Source organism: Canis lupus, chromosome 31, assembly GCF_003254725.2.
Source record: "Canis lupus dingo isolate Sandy chromosome 31, ASM325472v2, whole genome shotgun sequence".
Classification (NCBI taxonomy): Eukaryota; Metazoa; Chordata; class Mammalia; order Carnivora; family Canidae; genus Canis; species Canis lupus.
Window position 1 is genome coordinate 29,071,815 of NC_064273.1, and position 17,355 is coordinate 29,089,169.

At 37.5% G+C, this 17,355-nt stretch overlaps 1 long non-coding RNA gene across 2 annotated transcripts in view; it reads left to right on the top strand.

Moving 5' to 3' along the window:
• LOC112661844 (uncharacterized) overlaps positions 1 to 17,355 on the top strand; it is a 30,240-nt gene that overhangs the window by 6,725 nt on the left and 6,160 nt on the right. For both annotated transcript variants that reach the window (XR_003138033.2, XR_003138032.2), the window contains exon 4: positions 7,627 to 7,750. This is a non-coding gene — a long non-coding RNA (uncharacterized LOC112661844). The remainder of the gene's footprint in view (positions 1 to 7,626; positions 7,751 to 17,355) is intronic.

Consider the following 17,355-nt stretch of genomic DNA (forward strand, 5'->3'; position numbering starts at 1 on the left):
ATATTTATGTGTGACCTACTATGTGTGATTGATTCTATCTGCTAGCATTGTGTACTGTCCACCAGTGATGTTTCTCTTATTTATTTTTATGCTCTTGTTACCTAGCAAACGGGATTTGAAAATTAGATGGCACATAAATAAATATTTGTTGAATAAAATTTGATCGGATTTTCCTGGTAGAGGTAAAAACACGTGGGTTTCCACTTCAGACAGTGCTGGAATGGAAGCTTGACTTTGGCCTAATTGGGTGACCTTGGGAAAGTTACTTAATCCATCTGAGCCTCAGATTCCTGTTTACTGGGGTTAAAAATCCATGAGAGAGAATACGTAAAATCTAGTTTATTGCCTGGCACAAAATAGGCACGTTGTAAATAGTCATTCTCCCCTTCTTCCTCTTGCACCTAGCATGATCAAGCCACTCTCTATTTCCAGTCGAATATTCTAGAAACAAGTTTTATGATAAACATAATTAAGAAAGTGAATCTGCTGCCGGAAAATTATGTAAAGCATTTGTAAATTATTTTTGCATAGCCTATTTTGTATGATCATGGCAGGGTTTCCTGCTATTAGTACAGTAATTGAGAGCCAATGATCTTTTATTTTTAACGGCCATGTGCTCAGAGCATCTCCCAAGCACACAAATGCAAAGAAAAGTAACTTCTTTCCATTTTTCAGCCATATTTCTCTTTTATAGCTGAGTTAAAAGGTAGCTCAAACTCTATTCTCAATGCTAACATGGGCTTTGACCAACTGTCCTTTTTTTGTTTGTTGCTTCTCTCACAATTGACCCAGGCAGCAATTTTATGACAGGTTTAGACAGGAGAAATTTGTCAGTGCTTGCTGTGTAGGCAAGGCAAAGTGTAGCTTGTGCTTATTCTGTTTGAACCGAAGAGCACTACATTAGTCAGAAGCTCCGAGTTGGAGTCTCCGCTCTGAGACTTAGCTGCAGTGTGGCATTGGCCTTGCCTTTGCCCTGGCCTCACTCCGTTTCCTCTTCCGTAAAACTAGGATTTTAAACCAGATAATTCTGGAGGTCCCTCGAGCTCTAAATTCTGGGCTAGTGGTTACTTTCCTATTCCTTTCTCCTCTTCTTGATTTCTTATTTCAATATTCACTTCTTAAATAATTTAAAAGAAGAACAAAGGCAACCAGTGCTCTATGATGTTTCTAAAGGGAGAAAAACGAAATAGCCTAAATGTCTAATAAGAAAGAAAAGGCTAAGTGAATTATCTGGTGAAAAATCAACCATTCAGTGAAATATTATCATCCAATGATCAAAAGGGATGCTCATGAAGATCCTCTAACAAAATAGCAGCATGTTCTTGAAAGAAAAAGGCAGAAGGTAAATGATCCCTTTGCCATAACAACAATGTAAAAGATGTACAGAAATATGCACAAATCCTAGCAGGGAGTGCAAAAAGTGAAAACGGTTGATATGTAAAAAATATGGTTATTTTCTCACTTCCTGTGAGAGGAGGGAAGTGTTCAATATATTTGGGGTTTTCCATTGGGTGTCTTGTCTTATAAGTTTTTTTAAACTAGACTAATGGCTTTGGGCACTGTAGATGCCTAGAAGAGGCTACAGGATAGCTCACCTCCCTCTTCTGTGGCCCAGCTCTTTTCATGCCAGGAAGCTCGTTCTAGTTGATAATGAGGGATGAAAATGTGTTCCCTACATAGACTGGGCTTTGCTTTTCTGTCCCTTGTCCTCCTCCTTCTTTTTTTAATCCTCCTCGTTGCTATCTACTTTCCCTCAACACTCTTTTCTATTGAGGAACAATTTAGATACAGTTAAATGCGCAGATCTAAAGTATATAGTTCCAGGCATTTTGATAAGTGTGTACACTCAAGTAATCAACTAACTCTCCAGTCAAGGTATAGAACATTTTCATGTTCTCTGTGTCTCAAAGTTCTCTGTGTCTATTTCTAGTAAATTCCCTTGCTTCCCAGCAACCACTTTTATGATTTCTATCAACATGGCTAGCCTGTTCTAGAACTTCATAAAATAGAATCAAAAAGATGTTCTCTTTCTTTTCTATTCTTTTTCTTTCTTTCTTTCTTTCTTTCTTTTTTTTTTTTTTGTCTTGTTTCTTTCATTCAACAAACAGCTTTCAAGATCCATCCATGTTGTATCAGCAGCTCATCCTTTTTTGTTTCTAGGTGGTATAGTCCTGTGATAGACTGAGTAATGGCCTCAAACATATCCCCAAAACCCATGAATCTTATTTTATGTTACAGAAGAGACTTTGCAGGTGTGATTAAGCTAAGGAATCTTGAGATGGGAAGATTAGCTTGGATGATTCAAGTAGGTCCTACACCTAATCACAGGAAGAGGAAAAAGAGGGAGAATTACCTCCTGAGAGGGGAAGGCAATATGACTACAGAAGCACAGATCAAGGTGGTGCACTTTGAAGGGGCCACGAGCCAAGGAATATAGGAGGCCATTAGAGGCTGGGAAAGGCAAGGACACAGATTCTCTCCTGGAGGAGCCAGTGCTGCCCACAGCTTGACTTTAGCCCAGAAAGATTCAATACAGATTTCTGCTCTCCAGAACTGTACAATGATAATTCGTGCTGTTTTAAGCCACCACATTTGTGGTAATTTGTTATAGTGACACAAGGAAACTTATATAATTCCAGTGTGTGGATATACCACAATTTGTTTATTCATTCATCTCTTGATGAATTTGGGGTGTTGTTGCTTGGGACTATTTTAAATAAAGCTGCTAGGAACATTCTTATGTAAGTCTTTGTGTGGATGTATGTCTTATTTATCTTGGTTAAATATACCTAGGAATGGAATTGCTGGGGCATAGAGTAGCTGCCTGTTTAACTTTATAAGAAACTTCCAGTTTTCTCAAGTGATTGTACCATTTTACACCAATGAAGAATGAGACCTGATACCCTTAAAACGAAGAAGAAAGCTAAAGTCATTCACCCCAAAATCTTTCACCCCAGCTTATTGGTGGGTGCGATTTCTGAGTCCTTTCAGGATGGTTCCAGACCTCAGTTGTATTTCCAGAGCCCTCAACATGAGCTCTAATGTAGATTTGTGCCTGTATTTTTTCTTTATTTTCTTTTCTTGAAAAGGAAATAGTTCACCTGCCTAATTGCCCCCATCCTAACTTTTCTCTTCCCTCTGTTCCTGTGCTCCCCATTAGCACGCACTGTACTTTCTCTGTGGGTGGGAGTCACAACCCCAGAGGCCTGGACAACCTGGGGAGCAGGAGCCAGCAAGTCTAGACCTCAGGGTCCTGAGAGGGACACAGGAAACAAGAACGCAGCATGCTGAATGCCTTTCCCATTGGGGCAGTCAACCATATTATTCTTCAGTTAATGGAATTTTCTTACTCCTGTAAGTAGAAAAACACCGGTAGCCCAGATACCGCCCACTACAGTAGTTGATAAAACACTCAAAGGAAGGGGATCAGGGAAGGAGAGGGAAAAACTGCTGGATCTGTTTCTGGGTTTTATCTGGGGATAGGGGGCTGTTTTGTTATTTTTTTTCTTTGTTTTCTTCACCTAAGGAAAATGTGCCAGGGCCACTGCCAACCCTGATCCTTCTAGATTCCAGAAGCCTTCTGAGGTTAAGCTTGAGAACAAAGAGGTGGTTGTTTCCAGATGTGATCTTGGTGAGCCAACTTTTGACACTTGAAAGAGGATCTGGAATTTGGGGGTCAGCTGGTTTATCCTCCCACAATCTTCACATTTGTTCAGATTATGGATCTTTAAAAAATGGTTCATCAGCTTGCTAAAATACTTCTCTCATTTCTTTCCATTTATGATACCATGTAGTGATATTTGTATAGCACATAAACTTCCACATACACACCTTCCATGTGAGCCCATGTTGTGTTCTAGCACACCTTCAGAACCAATGAGTTTATATCTGTATACATCTTGGTCTGCTAGCTGTACTGAGATTGTTGGGAATTCAAGACCCTGGCTATCATTTATGACCTTTTAGGGGCCAAGAAGAGTCTTGTATAACATCAGTGGGGTGGACCCATCCTAAATGTTAGTCCTGGAGCTTGGAGATGGTCCTTTAGCAGTGACTGGTTATGATGCCAGGTTCAGCTAGATGTTGGCCTGGGAATCCTCTTTTATATGGTGGTATAAGTCCTCTCCCTGCCCTGCAGTTGTAATAGCTTTGGAATGTGAGCCCAGCATGTGATATGGGCATGAGTTTGCACAGAAGTAAATCCTCCATGGGAGGTGTGGTAGGTACATAGCCTTGCAAAGGAAGGTATTTGGACAGGCTACCAGGCTTAATGCCAAGGAAGAGGTGGAACCACTCAGTAAACTCACCTTGGCATGGAAAGTGCTACACAGGGTTTTGATGAGACTTTCTACCCAGAGCATCTTCTGTATTGGATTCATAACAACATCAGCCATTTGTTGTGCCAGGCATATTAATACGTGCTCGACCTATACCTACCTCTTGTCTTTACCTTTTCACCCTACCTGGATGTTAGGTAGGGAAACAGTTGAGTGACTCCTTCTAGCTGCCTACATTCTCCTGTCTCCTTCCAAGCTTGGCATCCTAAGAACCCGCATCCTGTGGTTCTGAAATGTGCAAGCACTTGTGGGGTGTAAGCACATGCCTGTCCTCTTCAGGTTGAATGGAGTCATTTACTCTTGCTGAGTCTTCTTGTCCTCACCTGTAAACCAGAGAATGTCACTCTCACCTCCTCCCAGGGTGGTGGTGAGGGGCAGAGGAGATCTTGGGAATGACAATGTTTGGTTGACTGTTGAGGCCATATACCCCTGAGTGATTATTGTTCTTGGTTGGGAGGGAAGACTCTTTTAGGCAGATTTTCCTTGACTTACAATGAAGTTTCATCCTGATAAACACATTGTAAGTTGAAAATATCCAAAGTCAAAAATGCATTTAATACACCTGATCTACCAAACATCCTAGCTTAGCCCAGCCAGCTTACACTCAGAACACTTACATTAGCTCACAGTTGGCAAAGCCATCAATACAAAGCCAATTTTATAATAAAGTGTTAGCTATTTCATGCAATTTTTGACTATTTGTACTCAAAGTGAAAAATTAGTTGTTAGTGTGTCAGTTGTTAACCCTTGTGATTGTGATCATGTGGCTTAACTGGGAGTGGCAGCTGCTATGGGCTAGCATCATGAGAGAGAATGGGCCCACATATTCTTAGTCTGGAAAAAGAGCAAAATTCAAAATTCAAAGTATAGTTTCTACAGAATGCATTTTGCTTTTGCACCATCATAAAGTCAAAAAACTCCTTAAGTTGAATCATCCTAACTCTGAGACTATCTGGACTTGTCTTTGGCAGAAAATGGCACCCAGTAAGGAAATTAGAACCCAGAGAGGCAGGTGGTACCCAGGGAGGAGATTAGTACTCAGGGAGGGGAGTTGGTTACCTAGTCAGAAGGCAGATACCAGATGAAAAATTTGTTATTCAGAGAGGAGCATGATGCCCATGGGGAGGTTGTATCTGGTAGGGAGATTTAGGCCTTGAAGATGTTCATGGCCTGATTTAGTCTGTAAAGGGGTCCTAATGGCCAAGGTCATATAAGATGCAAAGAGGCAGTTTGTGCAATTTTTTATTCCTATTTGTATTGAAATAAAGAGCAACAGCACGTCCTAAACCTTTAGTGCTCTGCCCACGGTTAGGTGTTTTAGAACATCCATTTGTCTACAATAGTTTTAGATTTCTGCCCAAGGAACACTAGTTAAAATTAAAGTCAACATTACCGTGATCAAACTGATCTCATATTTCTCCTGCCTGGAAATACCTACAATTCCTTAAAACAATGTTTCAATTTACCACAAGTCCGGTGGCATTTTAAAGTGTAATAAAAAACCCACCCTCCTCTTCCTGCCTCCCACTCCTGGTGTTTTGGAGACAACAGCGAACACACGGACTTTCAATCAAGGGGGTGCTGTTTGTCCCTTATTTTGTGCACCTCTATCTTTGCTGAAGCAGAGTGCTGTGATAAACCTACAGATGCTGGTGAGTCAGATTGGATCATGGGAAGGAAGTGGGCGAGTCATAGTTGAATGATTTTGCTGTGTGCTTTCATATCCACCTGACGTGTTCCAGAGATTGAGTGAGAAGAATCATTAGGTCAGTTTGGATTTGGAGCCATTGATTCAGCCAGTAAGCTCCATGACCTGCCCTCCCTCCATGTGTCTGCATTTGCACCTGCAGCCAGGGTCACTATTTGGGAGGTACATCTCAGTCTGTTAAAATAGTGAACTGCTTTCATGCCGGTTGTCAAATAACCACTAGCTGGACACTTCAGAACCTCCCCCAAGGACCTGTGTCCATTCTTATTGGTAGATGCCTGTTATTACCTTGACTGTTCAATACCTGTCACTTCAGCTTATGGGGCAATTAAAATAAATCCCTGCCCACATAGGTGGTGACAGATGCCATGCCTCCCCTTGCCTGGAAAACTCTCCATGGTTCTTTCAGGATGAAAAGAGGCCCTAACCAATATCTTTGTTTAGGTGATTGAGAAAACCAAATTTGGAGAAGACACTCTATCCTCGTGATGCAAAGACGTGAATTTATGTCTGCTGCTTTTTTCTTGTTTTTCTTTTTTTTTGGTACGAAAAAAGTCACTGGGATAATTCAGCCAGATGAAATAAGCAGACATGTGGCCTAAAAAAAGATGAAGTTTATACAATGAGGCAGGTGCCATCTGGCACAGTAGGAATTCAATGGAGGTGGGATCATTTTCTCTAATGTCAGAACTACCTGGAGTTGTTGTCTATTTGTAGAATCTTGGGAAATGTGGGAGGCAAAATTGAGAAAGCAATTCTAATTCAGAGATTTGAATCCTATATCACAGATGATCACAACTTCTCTAGTGGATGGAACAATATGTTCCCCAGATCCTGCTTCAGAGTCAAGGCACTTATTTCCCCAGCTGTCAGGAAGTTGACTGATCACAGCTAAGTCCTTCCATAGGGTTTCCCCTTGTTCAAAGTCATGCTTTCTCCCAGGGGGCAGCTCCCATCCAGGGGCCCATCAGTGCTGGGCACAGAGGCTCAGCCTTCCCTCTGAAAAGCCTCTCCAGCTCCAGAGTTGCATGTGGGATTAGCTGGGACCCTTTTTCCAAACACATCTCAATTTAACTGTCCTTTCCTCCTGCTTTCACTCCTGCACAGGTGTTGTACCCGAGGGTGTTTCCCATTAAAACTCTAGCCTTCAAACCTCCCTCCCAGATGAGTGCTCCCAGGGACAGTGATCCATCTTCCCAATATCTGCAGAGTATTCTGTTAGAATCTAACAAACAACTAGGTTTAGTCTCATTCCATTTAATCATGTTTTTATTTATTTATTTATTTATTTATTTATTTATTTATTTATTTATTTATAAGAGAGAGAGAGCAAGCTCACACAAGTGGTATGGAGGAGCAAAGGGAGAGGGAGAAGTAAATTCTCCCCTGAACAGAGCCCTGGGATCATGACCTGAGCCAAAGGCAGAAGACTGAACTACCTAGGCTCCCAACAATAACAATCGGGAGCCATGTGTTATATTTTCTGTTTATTATTCTTTCTTACTGTTTCCTTCTAATTTTTTATATACTTTGTTTTATTTTACTAGATTAATATGTTTAAAATTTTTTTTTTCTTTCTAGACAAACACTGTCCAGTTGAAATATAATGAGAACCACAGATGTAATTTAAAATTTTCTAGCTGTCGCAGAGGCCATGACATCTGGGATCGTCTTAGGATTCTGACTACCATACACATTAAAAAGGGTAAAAAAGTGAAATTAATTTTAGTAATATATATTATTTCATCTAAACTAGTCAAAATATTATCATATCAATATATGTTCAAAGTAAAAATTATGAAGAAAATATTAAAAGTTTTGTTGTATTGCCTTTGAATATGTATTTTACATGTATAGTACATCTCAATTTGTATTAGCCACATTTCAAGGGTTCAATAATCACATGTAACAGACACACTTCTGGAGGTTTGAAAATCTCCATCAAAGTCAAATTCTAGGACATTAGCAAAAATGGCGAAGGACCTCTAAAAATTCTCTCTTCCATAAAAGCAATAAGAACATTGGCAAATAATCTCAGAATCGACTTTTTCAGAACTCTGGAAATTAACCAAAGCCTTGCAGCAATCTGGGGAGCATTTATTCAAGAAAAACAGCTGAATCTTGGTAAGAACAATGAGCTTTGTGTCACTTTAACTTGCCATGTTCCCATATCTCCTCCCTGTCGCTGCAGCAGCCTGGAAATCCAAGAGCCTGTAGGCAGTCACAGTGAAAACTAGCAGCCTGGGAGCTACTGGGGAGTGGGGGTTGCAGAATGGGGTTGGAGCCCCTTCAAAGCCCCATTCTCAGAGAATTGTCATTATTTGACCTGTCTGATGGTTCCTTGGAAGACCCCATTTGCAAGGCTGTCTTTATTTGATCTGACTCAGAACTCATCTAGAACAAACAGCCTTTTCCCCAGGGGTGTGTGTTGAAAAGAATCAGAGGCAATTATTGAACATCACGGCTGCTTCAGGTGGCAGATAACAGTTGGGACAAACAATAGGCTAACCCAAAGACTTAAAGGAAAAGCTGAAGAATGGATGTCCATATGGGGGCTTTGAAATCTCCAACACATCCCTGGTAATGCAGAAGGCCATGCAAATATGTAGGAGTATGTGCCTGTGCAGGGTGGTATGTGTGTTTAGGAAAGACCTGAGAAGTCCTTAGTTCTCCCCACTGGCTAAGATGGAGCTGTAAGGTGTTTGGCTAAATGTTGGATGTCTCCTAAAACACACAGAACTTCTTGGCAGCTACTGGGAGCCTTATTGGTTCCAATCATCTAAAGAATCGTCTCTGTGGAATCATTAACTGACCACTAGGTTAATCGATCAGAACTTCAGTGTCCTCATACAGTAAAGAATATACACTTTACAGAATTAGTGCAGAAAATCCAATAAACAAACAAATGCAAAACAAACTACAAACCTGGGATGAGCTCTGATTTCCAGAGTTGCTACATTATATTATTCTAAATGTCCAATCTTCAATAAAAAGTTATGAGACATTCAAAGAAACAAGAAAGTAGGTCACATACACAAGAAAAAAAGTCACGAGAAATAGTCTGAGGAGACACAAAAAATGAACTTATTATACAAAGTAAATTAGCTATGTTAAATATATTTAAAAGATGTAATTAAAAGGAGGCATGATTAAAGAACTAAGTGGAAAAAAAAGTCTTGTATATATAAAATCTTAAGGAATTCACAAAAAATAAAAGATCAATATATAAAAATCACTTATATTTCTATACATTAGCAATGAACAATCCAAAAATGAAATTAAGAAAATAATTCTGGGGCACCTGGGTGGCTGAGTTAGTTAATTGTCTTACTTTGGCTCAGGTCACCGTCTTAGGGTCCTGGGATCACCTGTGTTGGCTCCCTGCTCAGGGGGTCTACTTGTCTTTCTCCCTCTGCAACCCTCCACCCCACATGTGCATGTGTGTACTCTCTCCCCACCTCAAATAAATCAAATATTTAAAAAGAAAATAATTCCATATTACACTAGCATTCATAAAATACTTAGGAATAAATTTGACAACAACAACAACAAAAAAGCAAAGGCTTGCACACTGAAAACTCTAAAAGATTGATGGAAGAAACTAAAGAAGACCTACTCAAATGAGAAGACATCTATGTTGCGGATCAAAGAAAAGCAATACTGCTTAAATTGATTTTCAGGTTCAATACAATCCCTATCAAAATTCCAGCTGCTGCTCTTTGCAGAAGTTGACAAGTTGATCCTAAAACTCATATAGAAATGCAAGGGATCAGTAATAGCCAAAAAAATTTAGAAAAAAAAAAAAGGTAAAAAGTTTGAGGATTAACATTTCCTAATTTGAAAACCTAAGCTGTGTAATCAAGATTGTGTAGTGCTGGCATAAGGATAGACATAGGCAATGGAACAGGATTGAGAATCTCAGGATAAACTCATGCATTTATGAACATACACTTATTTTCAACAAGACTGTGTAGACAATTTAATGGGGAATAGTAATCTTTTCAACAAATGAAGCTGGAAGAACTGGGATATCCACATTTGTAAAAGATGAAAGTGGACCCCCTACCTCATACCACATTTAAAATTTAATTCAAAATGGATCAAAGACCTAAATGTAAGAACTAAAACTATAAAACTCTTGGGAGAAAACACAGGTGTGAAAGAATATCATACTGCATATTGCTAGCCCATGAAAAGATCAAAATTAGAAATCTGAAGTATAGTTTCTATTGGATGCATATTGCTTTCATATCATCTTTACAAAATCAAACCATTGTAAGTTGGGGACCATCATCTGTACACTATCAAAAAAGTGAAAAGAGCAACAGATTGGGAAAAAATATTTGTAGGTGATTTATTTGATAAAGTATCCGGAATAGATAAAGAACCATTGCACTTCAACAATAAAAAGACAGATAACCCAATTTAAAAATGTCGAAGAATTGAATAGATATTTTTCCAGTGAAGATATGCCAATAGCTAACAGGCACATGAAAATATGCTCAATATCATAAGTTATTAGGGAAATTCAAATCAAAACCACAACAAAATACTACTTTACACCCACTAGAATGATTATAACCCAAGACAGACAATAAGAAGTGTTGACAGGGATGTGGAAAAACTGACTCCTCATACATTACCGATTAGAATATAAAGTTGTACAGTTGCTCTAGAAGAGTGTTTTGACAGTTCCTCAAAAAGTTAAACACAGAGTTCCTGTATGACCCAGAAATTTCCCTCCCAGGTACATACCCAAGAAATGATAACATATGTTCACGTAAAACCTTGTACATGAATGTTCATAGTAGCATTATTCATAGTATCCAGAAACTGAAAACATCCTCAGTATCTATCAGTTGACGAACTTATAAACAAAATGTGGTATATACATATAATGGAATATTACTCTGCTATTGGGGCACCTAGGTGGCTCAGGGGTTGAGCATCTGCCTTTGGCTCAGGTCGTGATCCTGGGGTCCTGGAACCAAGCCCCCCAGCAGGCTCCCCAGGGGGAGCCTGTTATCCCTCTACCTATGTCTCTGCCTCTCTCTCTTTGTGTCTCTCATAAATAAATAAATAAATAAATAAATAAATAAATAAATAAATAAATAAATCTATCTTAAAAAAAGAAAAGAAACCAATACCAAAAAAAAATTTTGATAGTGTAGTTATACCACTTAATTTCAAAGTTAAAGAAGACTTAAAATGAAAAAGGATGTTAAAAAAAATCCCTAAAAAGTCTCAGAGGTAGTCTGAAGTAGTAGTCAAGAACTTGGGAAACATGAGACAATGCATATAAAGCAAACATGGTACGTGGCACTTAGTTCTCAACAAGTAATAATTATATTATTTCCATTATCATCATCAACAACAAAATCCAGGATGTATAGAGTTGAGAAGGGAGAGTAAGAGTAATGTAAATTTATCAGGTTGTGGAGATAATAGAAAGGAAAGGGAGTTATAAGTGCCATTTCATTCTTGATGTTGATAGACAAATGTAGGCTAAAATAGGTTTGTTAAAAATTTAAGGATGTCTAATGGAATGTATTTTTTTCTTCCATCTCTTTTTTAAGAACTTACTTTTATATTTTAAAAATTGAGATATAACTTACAAACTATAAAATTCAACTTCTTTTTAAAGTGTACAATGTATGGTTTTTTTTAGTATGTTCATAAAGTCATACAACCATCACCACAAAAGAACCTCCATATCCATTAACAATTGTGCCCCATTTCTCCTCCCCCTACCCCGAGCCCCAGCAACCACAATGTACATAGAAATGTACCTTCTATCTTTACAGATCTGCATATTCTGGACATTTCATACTAATGGAATCAAACAATCCGTGACCTTTAATGTCTGATCTCTTTTGTTTAGCTTGATGATTTTAAGGTTCATCCACGTTGTAGCTTAAATCAGTACTTCACTCTTTTTTTTTTTTAAGATTTTATTTGGGCTCGATGGGCTTGATCCTATGACCCTGAGATCAGGACCAGAGCCAAAACCAAGAGTTGGACACTTACCCAACTCTCTACCCAGGTGCCCCATACCACAATAGATTAACTGTCTTGATTCTTTCCCTTTTGCCTTCCTACAATCTTATCTTTAAGCCAAAGGGTGATTTTCCCTATTGTTTCTCATCATACTAGAATATAATTCAAGGTCCTTCCAATGGTCGATAGACCTTAGGTGATCTGATTTCTTGGTACCTCTGCCCTTCTACCTCTCACTGTTCTCCTCCCATTCACTTGACTCCAGCCACACTTGCCTCCTACTGTTTCTTGAGTTTTCCAAGACTTTTAGCCTTTTTGGTGCTTGGAACACTTGCTCCACAGCTTCATGGCAGCCTTCCTTACTTCATTTGGTCTTTACTCTGATGTCTCTTCAGAGATTCTCTCTCTGACCACCACCACCATCAATAATAGCAGTTTCTTCCATTCACTCTTTACTGTACATTGTTTTTCTTCATAGTACATACATGTTTGGACTTTGTACTCACAAGAATGCAGATATGATAAAGATAAGTACTTCGTTTTATTTACTCCTGTGTCTTTAGCACCTAGAATAATTGAATAGATGGTTTTATTGTTTACCATCAAAATTAAAAAGATGGGTAAGAACAGTGGCTGTGTAGTCAGTCTCATGGGTTGAAAGATCAGCTTTGCCACCCTTCTGACTGTACAACCTTGGGTAAATTATTCTTATATTTTGATTTCTTTAACTGTAAAATGGGGATAATATTTCATACCTGTGGTGATATTGGGAAAATTAAATGAGATGTTCTATGTAAAATTGTTTAGAATAGTACTGGAATCAGTGTACGCCTTTTAATAAAATTTGGCTCTTATTGTTATTACACAGCATGCTTTTTTTTTTCCCTTGGATGTCTTTATTTGGATTCTTCTTTATTATTTGGTATAGTATCAAGTAATTTTCTCAGAAATGGTAAGGGAATGTAATGGCTCTATTTTCCTGCATTCCAAAAATCTCTTCCTTTGATTATCGTGCTTGACCCATATTAAGTACTTGACAAATATTATCTATTAAATTTAGCATATACAAAATATTCCCTTTCTTGTCATCTTTATTCTGATCACTTTTCACTGGATTAGACAACTTCTTCAAAATGAATATGGGGTGGTGTATAACTTGAACCGTTGTATGTCCAAGCCCGTTCTTTTTATGATCATACATGAATCCTAGTTTGGCTGGAAACAGAATTCTAGAATTCCATCAGTGTTGTTTCACTCTTTCCACATTTGAAAACTGCAGATGAGAATTTAATTTTAGTTGTCAATAAGTAGTCTTTTGTTTTTGTTTGGAAGTGTGCAGAACTTTCATCTTCATCTTTGTGATAACACAGATGGAACTGGAGGACACTCTGCTAAGTGAAATAAACCAGACACAGAAGTACAAATACTGGATGATCTCACTTATATGTGGAATTTTTAAAAAGTCATATTCACAGAGAATAGAATAGTGGTTGACAGGAGCTAAGAAGTGGGAAAAATGGGAGATGTTGGCTAAAGAGATCTAATATATAGTAGTTATAGTAGTTATATCTTATAACTGAAATTTTGTACCCTTTGGCACTTTGATCTTGGACTTCCCAAGAATTGTGAGAAATAATTCCTGTTTTTTTTTTTTAAGATTTTATTCATTTATTTGAGAGAGAGACAGAGAGAATGCACAAGTTAGGGGTGGGGGCAAGGGGCAGAGGGAAAGGGAGAAGCAGTTTCCCTGATGAGCAAGGAGCCTAGTGTGGGGCTTGATCTCAGGACTCTGGGATCATGACCCGAGCCAAAGGCAGATGCTTAACCAACTGAGCCACTCAGGCACACCACTCCTGTTGTTTGTAAGCTACCCAGTGTATGGTATTTTTGTTACAGCAGTCTGAACAGACTAAGACAAGCATGAAACTAGAACTTCTTTTAGTTTTCTCCTGTTCTCTCTAATATTCCCAATGTCTTCCTGTTTCTCCTTCTCTGATAGCTCTCCAAACAGGTTTACTTGTCCCATTGCACTAGGGTTATGTCCTGTGGAATTGGACACATTAAATTTCCATTTAATCCACATTGTATCATATCTGGATAATATTAATCAGAGATTGTAATAAAAGGTTGAGGCTTTTCTTAGTTCCAGCTAGAAGTAGGTTTCTTCCCTATTTTAGTTTTATTTTTGGTTATTTGCTTCTCTACATTTTTTAAATGAATTATAACTTAGTCATTTAACTTTTACCTTATGCAAGTTCATTAAGTTCAGACTTTAATTTTTATAACAATAGAGACGACTGGGGAGGCTGCTACAGAAGAGTGATGCTCCTCTTTTATTATACAAGAGTTGGCATACAAACAGTTTCAGTTGTGCTTTTATTTTTCCTATCATTAGTATGTTATTTTGCTGTTTTCTCAATAAAAGTTTTTATTAAATTCTTTTTGCAACATTTGTGTAATATTGAGTTTATAGGACCATAGGATTAATCTCTCAATAAATATTTTGTTTAAGCTTAGCCCTTTTGTATAATTATCACCATCTGAGTGCTATGGGAAATTTTAAAATGTCTTTATTCTGAACTTCAGAACAGACAGTTTGATTAGAGGGCACAAAACAATAAAACAGAAAAGGTGTATGATTAGGAACGAATTTGAGATAAAAATTAGAGTTTCGAGGTAAAAAAAAAAAAAATATATATATATATATCCAGAGAAGGAAGAAATCAGTGCAGGATGAGATAGTCATCAAATTCTACATGAAGACTCTGAAATTTGCATGGAGCCTTAATCGATGAGCATCATTTGGAAAGGCAGAGAAGTGAAGTCTGGCTTTCCAGATGAGAGGAACAACAAAAGAAATGGTGTTTGTGTGACAGGAAACATCCAGGCTTGATTATATTTAAAGTAGACCACAGAGTCAGAAATTAAATGAGGGACATGGCTGTAGATCCCCTAGGCATCGAAAAGGAAAGAGGGGATTTTTTTTTTTTTAAAGGAGATTTTGAGACAACTTTGTGTCAAAAACAAAATGGGAACTTTCTAGAAAATTTCCACGTCAGTTTGGACTCAAGAAAAACATATTACCTGAATAACTTTTAGAGAAATTGAATTATTATTTAAAACCTCTTCTCAAAGAAAACACTAGTCTGAAGTTTTCAATGATGAATTCACACAAGTATTCAGAGAGCCACACTGATGTTACACAAATGGTCTTGGAAAATAGGAAAAGGAAAAATAATCCAAAACTTGTTGTATGAGGAAAGCATAACCTTGATACTAAAATCTAACAAGGACATTAGGAGGAAGGAAAATTCAAGTCAATAATATTTCAGAACCTACGAGCAAAAATCCCAAAACTGGACAACCAAATTCAGCATTATATAAAAGAGAATTTCTTGACCAAATTAAATTACTCCGAGAACAATATTTGGAAATAAATCAATGTAAGTTACCACGTGAACAAATAAAACTATGATTATCCCAGAGATGCAGAAAAATCTTTTGATAAATTTTGTCATCCATTTAAAGAGTACACATACCATGATGAGCATGGAGTAATGTACAGAAATGCTGAATCACTATATTGTACACCAGAAACTAATATAATGCTATATGGTAACTATACTGGAATTATAATAAAAAACTTAATAAAATGTTGCCATCTATACAAAAATATTCTTAGAAAATTGTGAATGGAAGAGAACTTCTTTGATTAGATGAAATTTATCTAGAAAACAAAACTATAGCAAACACCATACTTATTGGTTAAATGTTGAAAGATTTCCCTTTGAAACTGTGAATAAGACAAAAATGTCCACATATATTCCTACTCAACATTGTACTGGAGCTCCTAGCCAATGAAGAAAAAGAAAAAGACATGGAAATAAAAGATATATAAATTGGAAAGAAAAATATAACTCTCATGATTCATAGATGATATCATAATATGTGTAAAAGATCCAAATGAACCTACAGATATAGAAATGGAAAGGACCAAGAATAGCAAAGCATTCTTTTTAAATTAAATTAAATTAAAAAAATTTAGTTCCAGTGTAGTCAACGTAAGGTGTTATATTAGTTTCAGGTATACAATATTGTGACTCCACAATTCTGCACATTACCTAGTGCTCATCAAGATAAGTGTACTTTCAATCCCCTTCACCTATTTCACCCATCCCCCAGCCACCTCCCATCTGGTAACCATCAGTTTGTTCTCCATAGTTAAGAGTCTGTTTTTGGTTTGTCTCTTTTCTTTCCTTTGCTCATTTGTTTATTAAATTCCATATGTGAGTGAAATCAAATGGTATTTGTTTTTCTCCGATTTTTTTCACTTATCATTATACTCTCTAGATCCATCCATGTTGCAAATGGGAAGATTTCATTTTTTTAAATTAATAATTTTCTACTGTATATACATATATATTCCATATCTTCTTTATCCATTCACCCATAGTTAGACACATGGGCAGTTTCCATACTTTGGCTATGGTAAATAATATGCAATAAACATAGGGGTGTATATATCTTTTCAAATTAGCATTTTCATATTCTTTGAGTAAATACCCAGTAGTGTGATTACTGGGCCATGGAGTAGTTCTATTTTTAATTTTTTGAGGAACCTCCACACCATCTTCCACAGAGGCTGCACCAGTTTGCATTACCACCAACAGTGCATGAGAGTTCCTTTTTCTTCATATCCCTCATCAACACTTGTTGTTTCTTGTGTTTTTGATCTTAGTCATTCTGACAGGTGTGAAGTGATACCTCATTATGGTTTTGATTTGCATTTTCCTAATGATGGGTGATGTGGAGCATCTTTTTATGTGTCTGTTGGCCACCTGTATGTCTTCTTTGGAGACATGTCTCTTCACATCTGCTACCTTTTTCTTTAATTGCGGTTTGTGTGTGTGTGTGTGTGTGTGTGTGTGTGTGTGTGTGTGTGTTGAGTGGTGTAAGTTCTTTATATATTTTGGATATCAATCCTTTTTCATCTGCAAATATCTTCTCCCATTCAGTAGGTTGTCTTTCAGTTGTGTTGGTCATTTCCTTTGCTATACAGAGCTTTTTATTTTGATATAGTCCAAATAGTTTATTTTTACCTTGCCTCAGGAGATGTATCTAGAAAAATATCATGGCTGATGTCAGAAACATTACTGCCTGTGTTCTTTTCTAGGATTTTTATGGTTTCAGGCCTCACATCTAGGTCCTTAATCTATATTGAGTTTGTGTATGGTGTAAGAAAGTGGTCCAGTTTCAGTTTTTGCAAGGAGCTGGTCAATTTTCACAACTGTCTTTTTCCCCATTGCATTTTCT